This window comes from Lutra lutra, chromosome 8 (genome assembly GCF_902655055.1).
Source record: "Lutra lutra chromosome 8, mLutLut1.2, whole genome shotgun sequence".
NCBI classification, from domain to species: Eukaryota; Metazoa; Chordata; class Mammalia; order Carnivora; family Mustelidae; genus Lutra; species Lutra lutra.
The window spans coordinates 14,660,280-14,673,482 of NC_062285.1; the positions used below are offsets into that span (position 1 = coordinate 14,660,280).

Here is a 13,203-nt window from a genome sequence, read left to right on the forward strand (position 1 = left end):
GGAGTCTCCAAACCCAGCAGATTCCTGCCATCCTGTTCCTCCCAGAAGAGGAAGGTGAGTCTCCCCAGATCAGCGACTTGTGGGGTCCCTGTTCTTTGAGATCATAGTTTAAGGTAACCCCGAGCTGAGAGCCCCCTCCTTGGCTTCATTTCTGCTGCCAGCTTCCCTGCTCTGATACCTGGGAGCTCTGCCACCCTCAGACACCCCTGGTCTTTCTGTGACCACACTGTTCCTGCGAGGGCTCTAACCCCTGCTTAGCCTCTGGAGTGAGGTCCCTCAGTGGAGCCGACTTCTAAAAGTTCTGATTTTGTGCTCTGTTGCTCCACCGCTTTCTGGGAGCCGGCCCCTCCCCCCACAGTCTATCTTCCTGTATATTGCCTTGGATTCACTTCTCCATACATCTGACCTTCCAGAAAGTGGTTGCTCTTCTGTTCCTAGAATTGTTGCTCTTCTTCTCTTCGATCTCCTGTTGAGTTTGTAGGTATTCAGAATGGTTCGATAACTATCTAACTGAACTCCTGGGACCCGAGGATATTTAGGTCCCTCCTCCTCTGCCATCTTGCTCCTTCTCCCTCTATACACCCTTATACTCTCTAGTTTTAACCACGTTTGTTTGTGTTTTTTTTTTAATGGCTGAAAAATATTCCATTTTATATATACCACATCTTCTTTATCCATTCCTCTATCAATGGACACTTGGGTTGCTTCCATATCTTGGCTATTGTTAAGTAATTCTGCAGTAAATATAGGGGTGCATGGATCCCTTTGAATTAGTCTTTTTGTGGGGCGCCTGGGTGGCTCAGTGGGTTAAAGCCTCTGCCTTCGGCTCAGGTCATGACCCAGGGTCCTGGGATCGAGCCCCACATCGGGCTCTCTGCTCAGCGGGGAGCCTGCTTCCTCCTCTCTCTCTGCCTGCCTCTCTGCCTACTTGTGATCTTTGTCTGTCAAATAAATAAATTAAAAAAATCTTTAAAAAAAAAAGAATTAGTCTTTTTGTAATCTTTGGTTAAAAACTCAGTAGTGCAAAAACAAAAACAAGAACAACCCCCCCCTCCAAAAAAAAACCCAGTAGCGCAATTACTAGATTGTAGGGTATTTCTATTTTTAACTTTTTGAGGAACCTCCATAGTGTTTTCCACAGTGGCTGTACCAATTTGCATTCCCACCACCAATATTGTAAGAGTTCCTTTTTTTCCACATCCTCACCACTCCTGATAGCTGGTGTTTTTTATTTTAGCCATTCTGACAGGTATGAGGTGATATCTCATTGTAGTTTTGATTTGCATTTCCCTGATGACATATGATAATGAGCATCTTTTCAAATGTGTGTGTTGACCATCTGTAAGTTTTCTTTGGAAAAATGTCTGTGTCTTCTGCACATTTTAAAATTGGATTATTCATTTTGTGTGTGTTCAGCTTTGTAAGTTCTAACCCTTTATTAGGTATGTCAACCCTTTATCAGGTGTGTTATTTGTAAATTTCTCCTATTTCATAATTTGCCATTTAGTTTTGTTGATTGTTTCTGTCACTGCACAGATGTTTTTTATTTTGATGTAGTTCCCATAGTTTATTTTTGCTTTTGTTTCAGGGACCTATCTAGAAAAAAAGTTGCTATAGCCAATGGCAGAGGAATTATTTTCTTTGTTCTTTTCTATGATTTTTGTGGTCCTTGGTCTCACATTTAAGTCTTTAATCTGTTTTGAATTTGAATTTATTTTTGTGTATGTTGAAAGAAAGTAGTCTAATTTCATTCTTTTGTATGTTGCTGTCAGTTTTCCCAACACCATTTGTTGAAAGGACTTTTACCCATTGGTATTCTTTCCTGATTTGTCAGAGATAATTTAATTGGCCATACAACTGTGGGTTTATTTCTGTGTTTTCTACTCTGTTCAGTTGATCTCTGTGTCTGTTTTTGTGCCAGTACCATACTGTTTGGATTACTACAGCTTTGTAATATAACTTGCATTTCAGAATTGTGATGCCTCCAGATTTGCTTTTCTTTTTCAAGATTGCTTTAGCTATTTGAGGTCTTTTGTGATCCCATACAAATTTTAAACCTGTTTGTTCTGGTTCTGTGAATAATACTGCTGTTTTTTTGATAGGATTGTTTAAATGTGTAGATTGTCTTGGGTATCAAAGGCATTTTAACAATATTTGTTCTTCCAATCCATGAGCATGGAATGTCTTTCCATCTCTTTGTGTCATCTTCAGTTTCTTTCACAGTTTTTCATAGTTTTCAGAGTACAGACCTTTCATCTCTTTGGATTATTTCTAGGTATCTTATTATTTTCATTGCAGTTGTAAATGGGATTGTTTTTTAAATTTCTCTTTCTGTTGCTTCATTTTTGGTGTATGGAAATACAACAGATTTTTGTGCATTAATTTTGTATCCTGCAACTTTACTGAATCTGTTTATCAGTGCTAGCAGTTTTGTGGAGAGTCTTTTCGGTTTTCTATATATAGTATCATGTCATCTCCAAATAGTGAATGTTTTACTTCTCCCTTACCAATTTGGATACCTTTTATATGTTTTTGTTGTCTGATTGCTATGGATAGAACTTCCAGTAATATGTGGAATAAAGGTGGTGAGTGGACATCCTTTTCTTGCTTCATAGCTTGCCTTTTGCTTTTGTTGTGGTTTTCTCTGCTGCACAGAGCTTTTTCTTTCTTAATTTTTTAGAAAAGATTTTATTTTTAAGTAATCTTTACACCCAAAATGGGACTCAAACCTACAACCCCAAGATCAAGAATTGCATGCTCTACTGACCAAGCTAGCCAGGCACCCTTGCACAGAGTTTTATAGTGTGATGCAGTCCCATACATATATTTTTCATTTGTTGCCTTTGCTTTTGGTATCCAAAATAAATAAATAAATAAATAAATAAATAAATAAATAAATAAAATTAAAATTAAAAAAAGTAATTGCCAAGACATTAAAGAGCTTACCTCTTATATTTTCTTCCAAGAATTTTGTTGTTTCAGGTCTCACCTTCAAGTCCTCAATACTTTTTGAGTTGATTTTTGTGTATGATGAAATGAGTCTAGTTTCATTCTTTTACATATGGATATCCAGTTTCCCAGTATCATTTATTGAAGAGGCCATTTTTCCCTATTGTATATTCTTGAAGTTTTGTCAAAAGTTAGTTGACTCTAAGTGTATGGGTTTATTTCTAGGATCTCTTTTCTGTTCCATTTAAATGCCTGTTTTTATGACAATACTACCCTGTGTGATTACTATAGCTCTATTACTACATATAGTTTAAAATCAGAAAGTATGATGTCTCCAGCTTTGTTCTTTCTCAGGATTGCTTTGGCTATTCACAATCTTTTCACCTCCTTAGTTAAATATATTTCTAAGTATTTATTGTGCTTGATGTTATTGTAAATAGGATTTTTAATTTCTTTTTCAGATAATTTGTTGTTATTGTATAGAAACACTACTGATATCAGTATGTTGATATTGTATCCTGCAACTTTCCTGAATTTGTTAGTTACATCTAACAGTTTTTTGGTGGAATGTTTAGGATTTTCTATATATAAAATCATGTCATCTGCAAATAGACAGAACTTACTTTTTCCTTTCTTTTTTTTTTTTATTTTATTTATTTATTTGACAGAGAGATCACAAGTAGGCAGAGAGGCAGGCAGAGAGAAGGGGGGAAGCAGGCTCCCTGCTGAGCAGAGAGCCCGATGTGGGGTTCAATCCCAGGACTCTGAGACCATGACCTGAGCCGAAGGCAGAGGCTTTAACCCACTGAGCCACCCAGGCGCCCCTACTTTTTCCTTTCTGATTCAGAAAACTTTTAGGTTTTTTTTTCTTGCCTGATTGCACTGAGTCGGTGTGGTGAGAGTGGGCATCCTTGTCTTGTTCCTGATCTTGGAGGAAAAGCTGTCAAGCTTTCCTCATTGAGTATGATTATGGGTGCTTATCCCATATGGCTTTTATTATTATGTTGAGGTATGTTTCTTTATCTAATTTGTTGAGGGTGTTTATCATGAATGGATGTTGAATTCTGTCAATTGCTTTTTATGCATCTACTAAGATTATCATATGATTTTTATCTTTTATTCTATTAAAGATGTTATTTATTACCTATTCTTATTATTATTATGTTTTTTATTCATTTGTATGTATTGAACCATCCCTGTATCACAAGGATGAATCCTGCCTGATCATAGTGTATGGTACTTTTATTGTGATTTGAATTTGGTTTGCTAATATTTATTGAGAATTTTTCATCTATGTTCAGAGAGGATATTGGTCTGTGGTTTTTTGGTTTCTTTGTTTTGTTTTGTTTTTTCCTTGTAGTGTCCTTATCTGGCTTTGGTATCAGGACAATGCTGGCCATGTAAAATGAATTTGGGAGTGTTCCTTCCTCTTCAGTTTTTTGGAAGAGTTTGATAAGGATTGTTGTTAATGCTTCTTTAATGTTTGGTAGAATTCAACCAATATAATTATCTGGTCCTGGTCTTCTTGTCATGGAGAGGTTTTTGATTAATGATTCAATGTCTTTACTCATTATTGGTCTGTTCATATTTTCTATTTCTTCATGATTCAGTCTTTATAGGTTATATGTTTCTACAAATTTATATATTTCTTTTAGGTTTCCAATTATTGCCATGTAATGGTTCACAGTAATCTTTTATGATATTTGTATAGTCGTGGTGTCAGTTATGTCTCCTTTTGCACTTCTGATTTTATTTGTTTTTTTTTCTGGTTGAGTAGAGTTAACACAATGTTCCATTAGTTTCAGGTGTACAATATAGTTATTCAATTTCTCTATATGTTATGCTATACTCACCACAAATGTAGCTACCATGTTTTTTTTAAACCACTTATAAAAGAAAAGATTATTTTTTTATTTGAGAGAGAGAGAGACAGAGCACAAGCCAGGAGGGAGGGGCAGAGGGAGAGAGGGAAGGAGACTCCCTGCTGAGTAAGGGAGCCCAATGCAGGTCTTAATCCCAGGACCCTGAGATCATGATCTGAGGGAAAGACAGATGCTTAACTGATCGAGTCAACTTGGTGCCCCTGTAACTTCCATGAATTCACTCTACAATATTATTACAATAACATTGACTATATTCCCTATGTTGTGGCTTTTATTTCCATGACTGATTTGTTCCATAGCTAGAAGTCTATATCTTCCACTCCCCTTCATACGTTTCTGCCCATCCCTTCACTCCTACTCCCATGGCAGCCATCAGATATCCTCTGTATTTATAGGTCTGATTCTGCATTTGGTCTGTTTATTCATTTGAGTTTTTTAGATCCCACATTTGTCTTTCTCAGTATGACTTAATTCACTGTGCATAATACCATCCAGGTCCATCCATTTTGTTGCATATGGCAGGATCTCATCCTTTTTAAGGCTGCATAAAATTCCATTTTCTGTCTTTCTTTCTTCCTCCCTCCCTTCCTTCCTTCCTCTCTTCTTTCCTCTCTCCCTCCCTCTCTTTCTTTCTTCCTTTTTTCTTTCTTTCCTTCCTTCCTTCCTTTTTTCTTTCATTCTTCTTTTATTGTCTTTTCCTTCCTTCCTTCCTATTATGTTGTATTAGTCACCATACAGTAAATCATTAGTTTTTGATGTAGTGTTCCATGATTCATTGTGTATAACACCCACACCCAGTGTCCTCCTTAATACCCATCACTACCTCCCACCCCCTCTCTTCTAAAATTCTCAGATTGTTCCATTTACTATTTCTTCCTTATCCATTTGTCTATTGATAGAAATTTAGGATGCTTTCATATCTTGGCTATTGTCAATAGTGCTGCAATAAATATAGGGATGTATATGTCTTTTCAAAATTAGCATTTTCATTTTCTTGGGTAAATAGTAGAGGAATTATTAGGTCATAGGGTATTTTTTACTTTTGATTTTTGGTGGAACTTCCATATTGTTTTCCACAGTGTCTGTACCAATGTGCACTCTCACCAACACTACCCAAGAATTCCTTTTTCTTCACATCCTTGACAACACTTGTTATTTCTTGTGTTTTTGATTGTAGCAATTCTGACAAGTATAAGATGATATATCATTGTCATTTTGATTTGCATTTCCCTGATGATGGGTGATGTTGAGCATCTTTTCATGGTCTTCGGTCATCTGTATGTCTTCTTTGAAAAGTCCTTTTCAGGTCTTTTATCCATTTTTTAAACTGGAATTTTTTTAAGTGTTGAATCATAGAAGTTCTTTATGTATTTTAGATATTAAGCCTGTATTAGATATGTCTCTTGGAAATATCTTCTCTTACTCTGTAGGTTGTCCTCTTGTTTTGTTTATGGTTTACTTTGCTGTGCAAAAGCTCTTTATTTGACATAGTCCCAGTAGTCTATTTTTGCTTTTGTTTCCCTTGCCCTAGGGAACATATCAAAAACATATCTAAAAAAATGTTGATATGACTGATATCAGAGAAATTACTGCCTGTGTCCTTTTCTATGATTTTTATGGTTTCAGGTCTCACATCTAGGACTTAAGCCATTCTGAGTTTATTTTTGTGTATGGTTTTAGAAAGTGGTCCATTTTTATTCTTTTATATAGCTGTCCTGTTTTCCTATATCATTTATTAAAGAGACTGCCTTTTCCCCATTTTGTAGTCTTGCCTCCTTTGTCATAGGTTAATTGACTAATGAGTATAGGTCTATTTTGGAGCTCTCTTCTGTTCCACTGATCTGTGTGTCTATTTTTGTGACACTACCATAATGTTTTGATTATGGAAATCTGGAATGGTGATATCTCCAGCTTTGTTTTCTTTCTCAAGATTGCTATGTCTATTTGAGGTATTTTGTGACCAAGAAAAAAAGAGAAAGGACCCAAATAAACAAAAACCGAAATGGAAGAAGAGAAGTAACAACTGATACCACAGAAATACAAAGTATTATAAGAGAATACTGTGAAAAATTATATGCCAACAAATTGGACAACCTAGAAGAAATGGATAAAATCCTAGGAACATATAATCTTCCAAAACTGAATCAGGAAGAAATAGAAAATCATTTCTGATTTTATTTATTTGAGTCTTCTTCTCTTTTAGTCTTAGTGTAGCCAAAGTTTTATTTAGTTTTTTATTTTTATTTTATTTTTATTTTTATTTATTTGGCAGAGAGAGATCACAAGCAGGCAGAGAGGCAGGCAGAGAGCTGGATGGGGGGAGCAGGCTCCCTGCCAAGCAGAGAGCCCGATGCAGGGCTCGATCCCAGGACCCTGGGATCATGATCTGAGCAAAAGGCAGAGGCTTAACCCACTGAGCCACCCAGACACCCCTGGTTTAGTTTTGTTAATCTTCTCTATTATTTTTCTGGTCTCTGTTTTATTATTTCTGCTCTGGTATTTATTATTGCCCATTTTACCCCAACAATTATTCATTTGTTGATTTTTTGTCTGGATGGTTTATCTACTATTGAAAATAGGATATTAAAGTCTCCCATTCTTATGGTTTTGTCTGTTTCTCTCTTCAGAATTTTTTTTTTAAATATTTATTTATTTTAGAGAGAGAGCATGGGGAAGGGGCAAAGGCAGAGGGGACAGAAGGCTTTTTTTTTTTTTTAAAGATTTTTAAAATTTATTTATTTGACAGAGAGAGATCACAAGTAGACGGAGAGGCAGGCAGAGAGAGAGAGAGAGAGGGAAGCAGGCTTCCTGCTGAGCAGAGAGCCCGATGTGGGACTCGATCCCAGGACCCTGAGATCATGACCTGAGCCGAAGGCAGCGGCTTAACCCACTGAGCCACCCAGGCTCCCCAGAAGACTTTTTTTAAATAAACATATAATGTATTATTAGCCCCAGGGGTACAGGTCTGTGAATTGCCAGGTTTACACACTTCACAGCACTCGGCATAGCACATACCCTCCCCAATGTCCATAACCCCACCACCATCTCTCTACCCCCCACCCCTTAGCCCCCTTCAGTTTGTTTGGTGACATTAAGAGTCTCTTATGGTTTGTCTCCATCCAGATCCCATCTTGTTTCATTTATTCTTTTCCTATCCCCCAAATCCCCCATGTTGCAGCTCTACTTCTTCATATCAGGGAGCTCATATGATAGTTGTCTTTCTCCAATTGACTTATTTCCCTCAGCATAATACCCTCTAGTTCCATCCACGTCGTCACAAATGGCAAGATTTCATTTATTTTGATGAATGCATAGTAGTCCATTGTATATATATACCACATCTTCTTTATCTCTCCATCTGTGGATGGACGTCTAGGTTCTTTCCATCGTTTGGCTATTGTGGACAATGCTGCTATAAACATTCGGGTGCACGTGCCCCTCCGATCACTACGTTTGTGTCTTTAGGGTAAATACACAGTAGTGCAATTGCTGCGTTGTAAGGTAGCTCTATTTTCAACATTTTGAGGAACCTCCATGCTGTTATCCAGAGTGGTTGCACCAGCTTGCATTCCCACCGACAGTGTAGGAGGGTTCCCCTTTCTCCACATCCTCGCCAGCATCTGTCATTTCCTGACTTGTTAATTTTAGCCATTCTGACTGGTGTGAGGGGATATCTCATTGTGGTTTTGATTTGTATTTCCCTGATGCTGAGTGATGTGGAGCATTTTTTTCATGTTCTGTTGGCCATCTGGATGTCTTCTTTGCAGAAATGTCTGTTCATGTCCTCTGTCCATTTCTTGATTGGATTATTTGTTCTTTGGTGTTGAGTTTGCTGAGTCCTTTATATATTTTGGATACTAGCCCTTTACCTGATATGTCCTTTGCAAATATTTTCTCCCATTCTGTCAGTTGTCTTTTGGTTTTGTTGACTGTTTCCATTGCTGTGCAAAATCTTTTGATCTTGATGAAGTCCCAGTAGTTCATTTCTGCCCTTGCTTCCCTTTCCTTTGGCGATGTGCCTAGGAAGAAGTTGCTGTGGCTGAGGTCGAAAAGGTTGCTGCCTCTGTTCTCCTCAAGGATTTTGATGGATTCCTTTCTCACGTTGAGGTCCTTCATCCATTTGGGTCTATTTTCATGTGTAGTGTAAAGAAATGGTCCAATTTCATTTTTCTGCATGTGGCTGTCCAATTTTCCCAACACCGTTTGTTGAAGAGGCTGTCTTTTTTCCAGTGGACATTCTTTCCTGCTTTGTCGAAGATTAGTTGACCATAGAATTGAGGGTCTATTTCTGGGTTCTTTATTCTGTTCTATTGATCTACCTGTCTTTGTGCCAGTACCATATTGTCTTGATGATGACAGCTTTGTAATAGAGCTTGAAGTCTGGAATTGTGATGCCACCAACTTTGGCTTTCTTTTTCAATATTCCTTTGGCAATTTGAGGTCTTTCCTGGTTCCATATAAATTTTAGGATTATTTGTTCAGTTTCTTTGAAAAAAAAATGGATGGTATTTTGATAGGGATTGCATTAAATGTGTAGATTGCTTGAGGTAGTATAGACATTTTCACAATATTTGTTCTTCCAATCCATGAGCATGGAACATTTTTCCATTTCTTTGTGTCTTCCTCAATTTCTTTCATGCATACTTTATAGTTTTCTGAGTTTATATTCTTCATCTCTTTGGTTAGGTTTATTCCTAGGTATCTTATGGTTTTGGGTACAATTGTAAGTGGGATTGACTCCTTAATTTCTCTTTCTTCTGTCTTGTTGTTGGTGTAAAGAAATGCAACTAATTTCTGTGCATTGATTTTCTTTCCTGATACTTTACTGAATTTCTGTACGAGTTCTAGCAGATTTGGAGTGGAGTCTTTTGGGTTTTCCACATATAGTATCATATCATCTGCACAGAGTGATAGTTTGAATTCTTTGCCAATTTGGATGCCTTTAATTTCTTTTTATTGTCTGATTGCTGAGGCTAGGACTTCTAGTACTATGTTGAATAGCAGTGGTGATAATGGACATCCCTGCCGTGTTCCCGACCTTAGCGGAAAAGCTCTCAGTTTTTCTCCATTGAGAATGCTATTTGCTGTGGGTTTTTCATAGATGGCTTTGATGATACTTAGGTATGTACCCTCTATCCCTACACTTTGAAGAGTTTTGATCAGGAAGGGATGCTGAACTTTGTCAAATGCTTTTTCAACATCTATTGAGAGTATCATATGCTTCTTGTCCTTTCTTTTATTAATGTATTGCATCACATTGATTGATTTGTGGATGTTGAACCAAACTTGCAGCCCTGGAGTAAATCCCACTTGGTCATGGTGAATAATCCTTTTAATGTACTGCTGGATCCTATTGGCTAGTATTTTGGTGAGAATTTTCGCATCTGTGTTCATCAAGGATATTGGTTTGTAGTTCTCTTTTTTGATGGGATCCTTGTCTGGTTTTGGGATCAAGGTGATGCTGGCCTCATAAAATGAGTTTGGAAGTTTTCCTTCCATTTCTATTTTTTGGAATAGTTTCAGGAGAATAGGAATTAATTCTTCTTTAAATGTTTGGTAGAATTCCCCTGGGAAGCTGTCTCTCCCTGGGCTTTTGTTTGTTTGGAGATTTTTGATGACTGTTTCAATCTCCTTGCTGGTTATGGGTCTGTTCAGGTTTTCTATTTCTTCCTGGTTCAGTTGTGGTAGTTTATATGTCTCTAGGAATGCATCCATTTCTTCCAGATTGTCAAATTTGTGGGTGTAGAGTTGCTCATAATATGTACTTATAATTGTTTGAATTTCTTTGGTGTTGGTTGTGATCTCTCCTCTTTCATTCATGATTTTATTTATTTGGGTCCTTTCTCTTTTCTTTTTGGTAAGTCTGGCCAGGGGTTTATCAATTTTATTTATTTTTTCAAAGAACCAGCTCCTAGTTTCGTTGATTTGTTCTATTATTTTTTAGTTTCTATTTCATTGATTTCTGCTCTGATCTTTATTGTTTCTCTTCTCCTGCTCGGTTTAGGTTTTCTTTGTTGTTTTTTCTCCAGCTCCTTTAGGTGTAGGGTTAGGTTGTGTATTTAAGACCTTTCTTGTTTCTTGAGAAAAGCTTGTATTGCTATATATTTTCCTCTCAGGACTGCCTTTGTTGTGTCCCACAGATTTTGAACCATTGTGTTTTATTATCATTTGTTTCTTTGAATTTTTCAATTCTTCTTTAAATTCCTTGTTTACCCATTCATTCTTTAGAAGGATACTCTTTAGTCTCCATGTATTTGGATTCTTTCCAAATTTCCTCTTGTGATTGAGTTTTAGCTTCAGAGCATTGTGGTCTGAAAATGTGCAGGGAATGATCCCAATCTTTTGATACAGGTTGATACCTGGTTTATGACCCAGGATGTGATCTGTTCTGGAGAATGTTCCATGTGCACTAGAAAAGAATGTGTATTCTGTTGCTTTGGGATGCAATGTTCTGAATATATGTGTGATGTCCATCTGGTCCAGTGTATCATTTAAGGCCTTTATTTCCTTGTTAATCTTTTGCTTGGATGATCTGTCCATTTCAGTGAGGGGGGTGTATTGTCTATGTGTTTCTTTGAATTTATTATTAATTGGTTTACATAGTTGGCTGCTCCCATGTTAGGGGCATGGATACTTAAAATTGTCAGATCTTCTTGTTGGACAGACCCTTTGAGCTTGATATAGTGTCCTTCCTCATCTCTTATTATAGTCTTTGGCTTAAAATCTAATTCATCTGATATAAGGATTGCCACCCCAGCTTTTTTGATGGCCATCAGCATGGTAAATTGCTTTCCACCCGGGACAGGGAGTCTTAAGCAGACTGTGCATTGAGTGCAGAACGTGATGCGGGGCTCCATCTCATGACCCTGATCATGACCTAAGCCAAAACCCAAATCTGCATGCCCTACCAACTGTGCCAGCCAGGCACCCCTCTCTTCAGATCTAGTAGTATTTGCTTAATATATTTCGGTGCTCTCGTGTTGGATGCATATATGTATTTATGATTGTTGTATCTTCTTTTTTTTTTTTTAAAGATTTTATTTATTTGACAGAGATCACAAGTAGGCAGAGAGGCAGGCAGAGAGAGAAGGAAGCAGGCTCCCTACTAAGCAGAGATCCCGATGCAGGGCTTCATCCCAGGATCCTGGGATCATGACCTGAGCCGAAGGCAGAGGCTTTAACCCACTGAGCCACCCAGGAGCCCCTGATTGTTGTATCTTCTTGATCAGTTGACTCTTGCATCATTCTATAATGGCCTTCTTTGTCTTTTGTTACTATTTTTGGCTTAAAGTCTCTTTTGTCTAATGTAAGTAAAGCTACTCCTGCTCTCTTTTGGTTTCCACTTGCATGGAATATCTTTTTCCATCTATTCACTTTTAGCCTTTGTGTATTAAAAGTGAGGTGAGTCTTTTGTAGGAAGCATATATGTGGGTCTTATATATTTTATCTGTTCAGCCACTCTGTGTTTTCTTCCTGGTTGAAATCAGTGCATTTTCATTTACAGTAATTATTGATAGGTAAAGATTTACTTATGCCATCTCATTGTTTCCTAGCTGTTTTATAGTTCCCTCATACCTTTCTTCCTCTTTGACTGCCTTCTGTTCTGAATTGATGATTTTCTGTAGTGGTATGTTTTGATTCTCTTCCATGTATCATTTGTGAATCTATTGTAGGTTTCTGCTTTTTGGTTACCATGAAGCTTACATGAAACATCTTATATGTAAAGCAGTCTATTTCATACTGATAACAATTAAACTTCAATCACATGAAAACTCTATCGTTTTACTCCCTTTTTATTTTTATATTATAAATATAAATATAAAAATATATTATATTTTATATATATTTTATATATTATATAAATGTATATAATATATAAAATATATATAAAATATAATATATTTTATATATTATATTTTATATATTTATTATTTATTTATTATAAAAATATATAAAATATATTTTTATATTATATAGTATATATATTATATAGTATATATATTATATAGTATATATATATAGTATTATATACTACCTTTTATATTTTTGATGTCACAGTTTACTTCTTTTTATATTGCGTACCCATTAATAAATCATTGTAGCTGTAGTTTTTTATTTTATTTTACTTTTTATCAGTTTTCCAAAATTCATTGTCTATGCACCATACCCAGTACTCCAGGCGATATGTAGCTGTAGTTATTTTTAAAAACTTTTGTCCTTTAACTGTTAAACCAGAGTTAAATGGTTAACATACCAGTGTTGTGTATTTTCATGTGTTTTCATGTTTCTAATTATCATCCTTTCACTTCAGTTTCAAGTACTCCTTTCAGCGTTTCTTGGAAGGCAGTTTTAGTGGTAGTGAGCTCCATTA

General features: G+C 36.5%; 1 pseudogene; it reads left to right on the forward strand.

Moving 5' to 3' along the window:
- Positions 1–13,203, forward strand: part of LOC125107629 (ATP-dependent zinc metalloprotease YME1L1-like) — a 30,894-nt pseudogene continuing 17,691 nt past the window's right edge.